Genomic DNA, 12113 nt, shown 5'->3' with positions numbered 1-12113 from the left:
TCATTGAAGGCAGTCATATATGTCATATATTTGTTATACTCTAAACACCTGGCTCAATATATACCCCATACTGTTAATTCAATATTTAAAGGATGAATAAATAAACACACATGACACATTACAAAAATCACCTTTTATGGAGTTCTGTATTTATTACAAATTCTATTCCTTGGGAATGGATAAGTATCAAATTCTTACAGACTCCTGGTATGGCCTATCCAAGGCTTCCTGGGTGCCAGGCACTGTTCTAGGAATTTTGGATATAGTTGTAGGAACAGAGAAGAGAAATTTTATACCTTCATGGGGCTCAAAGTCTGGTCAGATAATTAATAACTATAAAACTTAACAAAACTTTCAATGGTGATAAGTATTTAAAGACACTAGACCTGAGTGATAAGAGGTGCATGGGGAGTGGAGAGGAAAAGGCAGACTGTTTTAGACATCTGGGCCGGGAGAACCCAGGCCCTTGGATTGATCTCATATGCAGAAGCCAGCTCCAAATGAAACTGTCAGACAGAATGTACAAAGTACAGAGAAAATTGTTAATCAGCAATTTAAAAATAATGATGTGTTTAGTCACTAAGTCGTGTCTGATTCTCTGCGGCCCTGCAGCCCTGCCCATGGAATTTTCCAGGCAAGAATACTGGAGCAAGTTGTCGTTTCCTATTCCAGGGGTTACAAATAATGAAGACAACTTAAAAAATAACACTGTATTCAACAGAAACAGCATAGTATGGTAAAAGAACATGGTCCTAGGAATCCAAACCAGTTCTATTTGAAAGTATGTCATTGCCATGGGCCGTAGAGAACCAATACATGATGCCCTCCTTGAGTCCAATGGACACAACAAGAGCAATACAAGGGAAAATCTGCATGGAGGGAAGAGACCATCCAAGTGACAAAGACTTTTTGATTCCTGTACCAATAACCTAGAATCTTATTTCTTGCCTAGACAAATATGGATGAAGTGTCCCTCTTCCCACTGATATACAATATTTGTCTTACTTAACGTAATAATCTCTATGTCCATCCATGTTGCTGCAGATTGCAGAATTTCATTCTTTTTTATGGCTGATTAATATTCCATTGTATATATACATACACACAAACATTTTTTCCATTCATCTGTTGCTGGGCACTTAGATTGCTTTCATATTGTGGTTATTGTAAATTGTGCTGCTGTGAACATGGTGGTACATGTATCTTTTCCAATGATGTTTCTGTTTCTTTCTGGATATATACCCAGGAGTGGTATTGCTTGATCATATGGTAGTTCATGATACCAATACTCATCAAACTGGGTATTGAAGGAATATATTTCAACATAATAAAGGCCATTGTTCATATAAAGGCTGAGGCATGCAGGATGCAAAGAAACTGAAGATGTAGTGAACCAGATTTCGGAAATAACTACAACAAGAAGTCTAAAAAACAAAGAGGTCATTTTCATCTCATCAGTCCTAGATGAAGAGATCAAGCCCTGGGCCTTTGAAGTGGGTGCACTGATTCCAAGACCTAGACTACCAGAGAACTAACCCTAGGGAATATCAAATAGTGAGAACTCACACAAAAGAAACCACTTGAATACAAGACCCGGCATCACCCAACCACCGGTAGCACTCTGTGCAGGATGCCTCATCTAAGCAACAAACAAAACAAAAATACAAACTCAATCATCATCAGACAGGATTGCCATCTCACTCAGTCTTGCCCATCAGAGGGGAAAAAAAAAAAACAAACCTCGGCACAAATCTCAGCCTATACAAAGCTTACACAAATCAATGGACAAAACTTAGAGAGGCAGAAACCAAAAGGAAGAAAGAATTCAACTTTGAAGCCTGGGGAAAGGAGACCTCAAACATAATAAGTTAAAAAATAATAATGAAAAGGCAGAGAAATACTATACTACACAAAGGAAGGAATAAACTAGAAACACAAAGGTCCAAATTAATGAAGAAGAAATAGGCAAACTTGAAAAAGAATTCAGAATAATGGTAGTAAAGATGAAAAAACACCTTGAAAACATAATGGAGAAAATGCAAGAATCAATTAACAAAGACCTGAAAGAATTAAAGACAAGCAACACAATTACTGAAATTAAAAATACTCTAGAAGGAATCAATAGCAGAATATCTGAAACAGAAGAATGAATCAGTGAGCTGGAAGATAAAATGGTGGAAATAACTTCTGAAGATCAGAATAAGGGCCATTGATGACAAACCTCCAACTGTATCACGCTCAGTGGTAAAAAACTGAGGGTCTTTTCTCTAAATTCAAAAACAAGACAACAATGTCCACTCTCATCACTGCTATGTAACATAATATTGGAAGTCCTATCCACAACAATCAGAAAAGAAAAAGAAATAAAATGCATCTAAATTGGAAGGAAAGAAGTAAAACTATTTTTCAGATGACATGATATTTTATATAGAAAACCCTAAAGTCTCCACCTCAAAATTATTAGAACCAATAAATGAATTCAGCAAAGTTTCAGGATACAAGGTTAACACACAGAAATCTGTCTTATTTCTACATACTACTAATGTAATATCAAAAAGAGAAATTTTTTTTTAAATCCCATTTAAAATCATGTCAAAAATAAAATAAAATACCTAGGGATAAACTTAACCAAGGAGATGAAACCTATACTCGGAAGACTATAAGACACTGATGAAGGAAATTTAACATGACACAAAGAAATGAAAAGATATTCTATGCTCTTGGATAAGAATAATTAATATTAATATTGTTAAAATGGTCATACTACCCAAAGCAATCTACAGTTATTGCAATCTCTATCAAAATACCCATAACATTTTTCACAGAACTAGAACAAATAATCCTAAAAGTCATATGGAACCGCAAATAGTCAAAACAATCTTGAGTCCATGGGATTCTCCAGGCAAGAATACTGGAGTCCTTGCCATTTCATTCTCCAGGGGATATTCCTGACCCAGGGATCAAACCTGCATCTCTTATGTTTTCTGCATTGGCAGGAGGGTACTTTACAACTAGCGCCACCTGGAAAACCCATAATGGACATACAACATTGTCATTTCACAATATTTATTTATATCAAATCATCATATTGTACACTTTATTTTTTATTTTTTTTTTCATCTTTATTTTATTATATATAATAAATTTAAACTTAGGAAGCTAAGTTACAATGTTATTTTATTTCTACATGTGTGATACAATTGCATTTTGTGAGCAATTAGTTTTTCATGTACTCTGATTTGTTAATGGAAAACTAATTTATTTCCTACCTAGTACAGAAAGCAGGGAAAAATAAATTCTACAAAGGTAGTGAAATTTTAATAATTTCTTTTTCAAAACAGTAAAGGAAACTCAATTTCATAAATATTTAAATCCTACTTTCCTTTAAAAAAGTAGTGGCTCTAAGCAATGGTATTCAAACAGCCTGCTCTATCTCAATTTTTGTTTGGTTTACCAAGGATTTAGATTTTCTTTTTTTTTTTTTAATTTTTTTTCTAAAAAAGAATTTTATTAAAAAAGCACAAATGCAAAGAAATGAACAGAGGAAAATCCATGCGTCGAACCTGGACTGGTCACTTATGATAATATACATGCTACAATTCCATTCTCTCCAATCATTCCACCTTCACCCTCTCCCACAGAGTCCTAAAGACTGTTCTAAATGCCTATGTCTCTTTTGCAGTCTCTTATACAGGGTTCAGGTTACCATTTTTCTAAATTCCATATATATGCGTTAATATACGGTATTGATGTTCTTCTTTCTGGCTTACTTCACTCTGTATAATTGGCTCCAATTTCATCCACCTCATTAAAACTGATTCAAATGCATTCTTTTTGATGGCTGAGAAATACTCCATTGTGTATATATACCAAAGCTTTCTTATCCATTCATCTGCAGATGGACATCTAGGTTGCTTCCACGTCCTGGCTATTATAAACAGTGCTGCAATGAACATTGGAGTACATGTGTCTCTTTCAATTCTGGTTTCCTCAGTGTGTATGCCCAGGAGTGCGATCGCTGGATCATATGGCAGTTCTATTTCCAGTTTTCTGAGGAATCTCCACACTGTTCTCCATAGTGGCTGTACTAGTTTGCATTCCCACCAACAGTGTAAGAGGGTTCCCTTCTCTCCACACCCTCTCCAGCACTTATTGCATGTAGACTTTTGGATAGCAGCCATTCTGACTGGTGTGAAATGGTATCTCATTGTGGTTTTGATTTGCATTTGCATTAAACTTAAAATGGACATATAACATTGTATAAGTTTAAAGTATACACAGGGCTTCCCTGATGGCCCAGAAGGTAAAGAATCCACCTGCAATGCAGGAAACTCAAGTTTGATCCCTGGGTCATGAAGATTCCCTGGAGAAAGAAATGACTACCCACTCCAGCATTCTAAAGGAGCCTGGCAGGCTTCAGTCCATGGGCTTGCAAAGAGTCAGACACGATTGAGCAACTAACACTAAAGTATACAATGTGATGATGTGATATACATATATATATATATTGTGAAATAATTACCACAATTAAGTTAGTTAAGAAATCCATCATCTCATTTTTTGGGGGGTGATAACTTTTAAGGTCTACTCTCTTAGCAACTTTCAAGTATCCATTATAGCATTGTTAACTATAGTCACCATGCTGTACATCAAATCCCCAGAACTTACTCATAACTGAAAGTTTGTACCCTTTGCCCATCTTCACCCATTTCCCCCACAGTCCATCCCAATCTACTCTCTGTTTCTACGAGTTTGTTTTTATTTTGTTTTGTTTAATTTTTGGCCACACCTTGAGGAAGGTGGGACCTTAGGTCCCTGACAAGAGATCAAATCTACATCCCGAGCATTGGAAGGCAAAGTCTTAACCACTGGACCACAAGGGAAGTCCTGAGTTTGGTGGTTTTCTTTTTAGATTTCACATATAAGTGGTATCATACAGTCTTTGTCTTTCTCTTATTTCACTAAGCAGAGTGGCCTCAAGATCCATCCATCTTGTCACAAAGGGCTGGATTTCCTTCCTTCTTATGGATGAATAGCATTCCCTTGTGTTTATATACCAAAGTCTCTTTTTTAACTTTATTGAGGTATAATTGGGAATAATTGACAAATATAATTGTATATATTTAAAGTCTAAAACATGATTTCATATACTCATATATTTCAAAATGATTACTAAGATCAAGATAATTAGCACAATCCAACAGCTCAAACAGGGAACTTCTTTTGTGTGTATGTGACGAGAATGCTTCAGACTACTCAGCAACTTTCAAGTGCACGATACCATATTATTAACTAGAGTCACCATGTTGTACCTTAGATCCTTAGAACTTATTCTTCTTATAACTGGAAATTTCTACCCTTTGACTGGTTGTTATTCAGTCGCTCTGTCATGTCTGACTCTGTGACCCCATGGACTGCAGCATGCCAGGCTTCCCTGTTGTTCACTATCTCCTGGAGTTTGTTCAAACTCATGTCCGTTGAATCTATGATGCCATCCAACCTTCTCATCCTCTGTCACTCCCTTCTCCTTCTTCCTTCAATATTTCCCACAATCAGGGTGTTTTCCAGTGAGTCAGCTCTTTGCATCAGGTGGCCAAAGTATTGGAGCTTCAGTTTCAGCCTAGTCCTTCCAATGAATATTCAGGGTTAATATCCTTTATGATTGATTGGATTAATCTCCTTGCAGTCCTAGGGACTCTCAAGAGTCTTCTCCAGTACCATACTTCGAAAGTATCAATTCTTCAGCACTCAGCCATTTTGATGGTCCAACTCTCACATCTACACATGGCTACTGGAAAAACCATAGGTTTGACTCTACAGACCTTTGTCAGCCAAGTAATATCTTCGGGTTTTAGTATCCTGTCTAGGTTTGTCATTGCTTTTCTTCCAAGGAGCAAGCATCTTTTAATATCATGGCTGCAGTCTCCATCCGAAGTAGTCTTGGAGAGCAAGAAAATAAAGTCTGTCACTGTTTCCATTGTTTCCCCATCTGTTTGCCATAGAGTGATGACACCAGATGCCACGATCTTCCTTTTTTGAATGTTGAGCTTTAAACCAGCTTTTTCACTCTCTTTTTTCAGCTTCATCAAGAGGTTCTTTAGTCCCTCTTTGCTTTCTGCCATAAGAGTGGTGTCATCTGCATACCTGAGGTTATTGCAATTTCTCCCCAAAATCTTGATTCCAGCTTGAGCTTCATTCATTGGTCTTTATGTCTGCTTTTGTTTCCCACAAAATTCTTTGTACTCAAAGTGTTGAAGAAAACAAAGTCTCATATAAATGTCAAATGATTTGGGGGTATTGGGAAATATTCCATGCTGTTTTTTAAATTTTTTACTGGAGGATAATTGTTTTACAATATTGTGTTCCTTTCTGCCATTCATCAACATGAATCAGCCACAGGTATACATTTATGTCCCCTCCCTCTTGAATCTCCTTCCCATCTTCCAACCCATCCCACCCCTCTAGGTTGTCACACAGCACTGAACACCCTATTTTTTAAAGACTATATGTACCCCCAATTAATTCATGCTTTCTATTACACTCAAGTCCAATCATTGACTTTCTATTCATTTATTCTTGGACTAAATTTTGAGATTTGTATTAATAGTTACTTAATTGGCTCCATCCAGAGGTTATTTTTCTACCTTGGGCACCAGCTGAGAAGGTGAAAGATGTACTGAAATAAGAAGGGAATGAACTGAGAGAGAGAGAGAGAGAAGAGAAAGAAAAAGATTGATTAGTGACCCATAGGACACAACAGACTGTTTCAGTTCAGTTCAGTCACACAGTCGTGTCCAACTCTTTGCGACCCCATGAATCACAGCAGCCAGGCCTCCCTGTCCATCAGCAACTCCTGGAGTTCACTCAAACTCATGTCCATCAAGTCGGTGATGCCATCCAGCCATCTCATTCTCTGTCGTCCCCTCCTCCTCCCACCCCCAATCCCTCCCACCATCAGACTCTTTTCCAGTGAGTCAGCTCCTTGCATGAGGTGGCCAAAGTATTGGAGTTTCAGCTTTAGCATCAGTCCTTCCAATGAACACCCAGGGTTGATCTCCTTTAGAATGGACTGGTTGGATCTCCTTGCAGTCCAAGGGACTCTCAAGAGTTTTCTCCAGCACCACAATTCAAAAGCATCAATTCTTCGGCGATCAGCTTTCTTCACAGTCCAACTCTCACATCCATACATGACCACGGGAAAAACCATAGCCTTGACTAGACGGAACTTGGTTGGCAAAGTAATGTCTCTGCTTTTTAATATACTATCTAGGTTGGTCATAACTTCCCTTCCAAGAAGTAAGCGTCTTTTAATTTCATGGCTGCAATCAGTATCCGCAGTGATTTTGGAGCCCAAAAAAATAAAGTCTGACACTGTTTCCACTGTTACCCCATCTATTTTGCATGAAGTGATGAGACCAGATGCCATGATCTTCGTTTTCTGAATGTTGAGCTTCAAGCCAACCTTTACACTCTCCTCTTTCAATTTCATCAAGAGGCTTTTGAGTTCCTCTTCACTTTCTGCCATAAGGGTGGTGTCATCTGCATATCTGAGGTTATTGATATTTCTCCCAGCAATCTTGATTCCAGCTCGTGCTTCTTCCAGCCCAGCGTTCCTCATGATGTACTCTGCATATAAGTTAAATAAGCAGGGTAACAATATACAGCCTTGATGTACTCCTTTTCCTATTTGGAACCAGTCTGTTGTTCCATGTACATTTCTGATTTTTGCTTCCTGGCATGCATACAGGTTTGTCAAGAGGCAGGTCAGGTGGTCTGGTATTCCCATCTCTTTCAGAATGTTCCACAGTTTATTGTGATCCACACAGTCAAAGGCTTTGGTATAGTCAATGAAGCAGAAATAGATGTTTTTCTGGAACTCTCTTGCTTTCTCCATGATCCAGTGGATGTTGGCAATTTGATCTCTGATTCCTCTGCCTTTTCTAAAACCTGCTTGAACATCCGGGGGTTCATGGTTCACATATTGCTGAAGCCTGGCTTGGAGAATTTTGAGCATGACTTTACTAGCGTGTGAGATGAGTGCAATTGTGCGGTAGTGTGAGCATTCTTTGGCATTGCCTTTTTTGGGATTGGAATAAAGACTGACCTTTTCCAGTCCTGTGGCCATTGCTGAGTTTTCCAAATTTGCTGGCATATTGAGTGCAGCACTTCCACAGCATCATCTTTCAAGATTTGAAATAGCTCAACTGGAATTCTATCACATCCACTAGCTTTGTTCGTAGCGATGATTTTTAAGGCCCATTTGACTTCACATTCCAAAGTGTCTGGCTCTAGGTCAGTGATCACATTATTGTGACTATCTTGGTCGGGAAGATCTTTTTTGTACAGTTCTTCTGTGTATTCTAGCCACCTCTTCTTAATATCTTCTGCTTCTGTTAGGTCCATACCATTTCTGTCCTTTATCGAGCCCATCTTTGCATGAAATGTTCCCTTGGAATCTTTAATTTTCTTGAAGGATCTCTTGTTTTTCCTATTCTGTTGTTTTCCTCTATTTCTTTGCATTGATCACTGAGGAAGGCTTTCTTATCTCTCCTTGCTATTCTTTGGAACTCTGCATTCAGATGCTTATATCTTTCCTTTCGTCCTTTGCTCTTCACTTCTCTTCTTTTCACAGCTCTTTGTAAGGCCTCCTCAGACAGCCATTTTGCTTTTTTGCATTTCAATTCCATGGGGATGGTCTTGGTCCCTGTCTCCTGTACAATGTCACGAACCTCCGTCCAGAGTTCATCAGGCACTCTATCTATCAGATCTAGACCCTTAAATCTATTTCTCACTTCCACTGTATAATCATAAGGGATTTCATTGAGGTCATATCTGAATGGTCTAGTGGTTTTCCCTACTTTCTTCAATTTAAGTCTGAATTTGGCAATAAGGAGTTCATGATCTGAGCCACAGTCAGCGCCTGGTCTTGATTTGCTAACTGTATAGAGTTTCTCCATCTTTGGCTGCAAAAATATAATCACTCTGATTTCGGTGTTGACCATCTGGTGATGTCCATGTGTAGAGTCTTCTCTTGTGTTGTTCGAAGAGGGTGTTTGCTATGACCAGTGCGTTCTCTTGGCAAAACTCTATTAGCCTTTGCCCTTCTTCATTCCGTGGTCCAAGGCCAAATTTGTCTGTTACTCCAGGTGTTTCTTGACTTCCTACTTTTGCATTCCAGTCCCCTATAATGAAAAGGACATCTTTTTTCGGTGTTAGTTCTAAAAGGTCTTGTAGGTCTTCATCGAACCATTCAACTTCGGCTTCTTCAGCATTACTGGTTGGGGCATAGGCTTGGATTACTGTAATATTGAATGGTTTGCCTTGGAAACGAACAGAAATCATTCTGTCTGTTGTTTTTAAGATTGCATCCAAGTACTGCATTTCAGACTCTTTTGTTGACCATGATGACTACTCCATTTCTTCTAAGGGATTCCTGCCCACAGTAGTAGATATAATGGTCATCTGAGTTAAATTCACCCATTCCAGTCCATTTTAATTCACTGATTCCTAGAATGTCGACGTTCACTCTTACCATCTCCGGTTTGACCACTTCCAATTTGCCTTGATTCATGGACCTAATATTCCAGGTTCCTATGCAATATTGCTCTTTACAGCATCAGACCTTGCTTCTATCACCAGTAACACCCACAACTGGGTATTTGTTTTGCTTTGGCTCCATCCCTTTATTCCTTCTGGAGTTATTTCTCCACTGATCACCAGTAGCATACTGGGCACCTACCGACCTGGGAAATCCTCATTCAGTATCCTATTATTTTGCCTTTTGATACTATTCATGGGGTTCTCAAGGCAAGTATACTGAAGTGGTTTGCCCTTCCCTTCTCCAGTGGACCACATTCGGCTATGGTCCATGTGATCTGATCGACTAGTTTTCTGTGATTATGATTTCAGTGTGTGTGCCCTCTGATGCCCCCTCACAATACCTACTGTCTTATTTGGGTTTCTCTTACCATGGTCGTGGGATATCTCTTCACTGTGTTTGGGGGTAATAATTAGGATCCGGGAGTTCACAGCAGGAGAATAGTGTGAAAAACCTGGAACTTTACTGTGTATTAGATAAAGGCAGGGATACTAAAGATGAAGAATCACCCCATATCCCAAGCAATCAATTGTTCTTTCATTTATTCAAGGATGTTTTGAAAAACTCCCAAGGTCCATGGTATCTAAAATGTAACCACAATACTAAAAAGAACAATAATGTCACAAGATTAGGTAAAGTATTAAATTGTGTTCATTTTACTCAAATAAAAGGCCTATAAATAACTATAATTTACTTGCTAGCCTTTATATTAAGCTCAACATCATCTCCTAAAATTTAAAGTCTCCTTTGTTTTTCTTCAAAGCAAACATTTCCTATATTGGCAGGAATATAACCTCCTGTAAGGATAATCAACTCTAATATGTGTATACATTTTCCCTCTGTGGGTCCCAAACCTTAATTTTTTAATATATCAAGTCATTAAAAACATGACTGATTGACTTAAACAATTAAGAAAAAATGGGGGGAACAATATTGCATTAATAGAGAATGAACAAAAAATTCAGTGAGTAATTTCTATTTTCAAGTCAATAATACAGTTACAAGTGACATTACTAACATTTGTAGTAGTACATAAACTATGACTAGATTAATTATGAATAGTTAAGCCTTTATTTATAGCTGTTGTCAACTCCACATTTCTTAGGAAAATCCTTAATCAGCCACATTACAAATTGCCAACCCGTCTCATTTCTGCACAGAAAGCCGTTGTTCACTGGTGAAAATGTGAAAGAGAAAATGTCAGGCAATCAAATCAGAACATCCTGATAAGTCCTTCCTCCTCAAGGCAAACAAAACCTTTACCTTCCAGAGCAACAAATCAGCTTCTCACTGGATGCTAAAGCTATTAGATACTCCTTAAAACCCCAGAGAAGTGCTACAAACTGGACCAGGACTAAGCCTTTCCATCTCTGTGTTCCCAGAACCCAGCACAGGGCCAAGCACAGAGCAGACACTATGTAATTGGCTGTTGAGTGGGAATGAATGACATCATTTGTATGTGAGGTACGAGGACAACCTCTACATCAGAAACTACACATAAGAGAAATACATTCTGCCAAGTTAGTAAAACATTGTCCATAGGTCCAGTACCTCGGAATGCAAAACCAGAGCAAGTTGCAGGAACCACTACCCAAGGGTATTGTTCAACTATTTCATTGTTTTTGTCTCTTAACATAATGCACAGGACACCTCCTGTGTCCAAATCACCTGGTCCAGTCATTTATACTGAAACACAGATGGCCATAGAAACAGAGACTATAGCACAAAGCTTAGGTTGTAATCTATTGGACCTATTGTTCACTATTGTCTATACATATTTAAAAGAAAGTATTAACTTATCTAAGAATATACTTATTCAAGAGAACCACCCAGACAGAGTCACATAAAACCACAACACAGCCCTCTTCATTGTACTTTGGTCAATGAAGGTGTGCTAAAGACTACATATAATGTGATCTCATTGATTCAATTTTCACTGCACTTGTAATGTTTTTACCAGCTGAAAGGAACACTATAATGGGAATCTAGCTTTAAAATTCCATACATTAAATCATGCAATCTAAAGATAACAACATTGAACACTTCTGAGTCCCTTCATCATTCCAGTAATAGTGACGTGTTTTTAAAAGGCTTCGAAAGAATGCATGTAAATTTTGCTAGCCTATCTCCCCAGGATGTTCAAAGAACAACCACCAAAAGGAAAACACCAATAATTTCCACTTGCTTGGCATAAATATGTACTCATCTTGGTGGAGCTATTTACTGTATGGAAATTTCATAGCATTTTAATCTTTGGGTCTCAAAACAATTCCCAAGGTTACATACTTTCTACTCCTGTCCTTTGATAGATGACATTCTAGTCTAGGTCAAAGGCAGCCCATTTCATGGTCCAGCAATGGTATTTTCAGGAGGGAATATGAACAAAGCCATTTACTTTTATATCCTTCTTTTAACAATGGCTCCTCTGTGCTAGAAGCTAGAGTCTCAAAGATGAAGCAAATGAGGTTCCTGCTCTTGAGGGGCAACTCTTAACCCTAATTCCAAATATTATCCT

This window comes from Moschus berezovskii, chromosome X (assembly GCF_049115385.1).
Source record: "Moschus berezovskii isolate FMDL1 chromosome X, NW_MosBer_1.0, whole genome shotgun sequence".
NCBI classification, from domain to species: Eukaryota; Metazoa; Chordata; class Mammalia; order Artiodactyla; family Moschidae; genus Moschus; species Moschus berezovskii.
Note: the sequence above shows the minus strand (reverse complement) of the source record.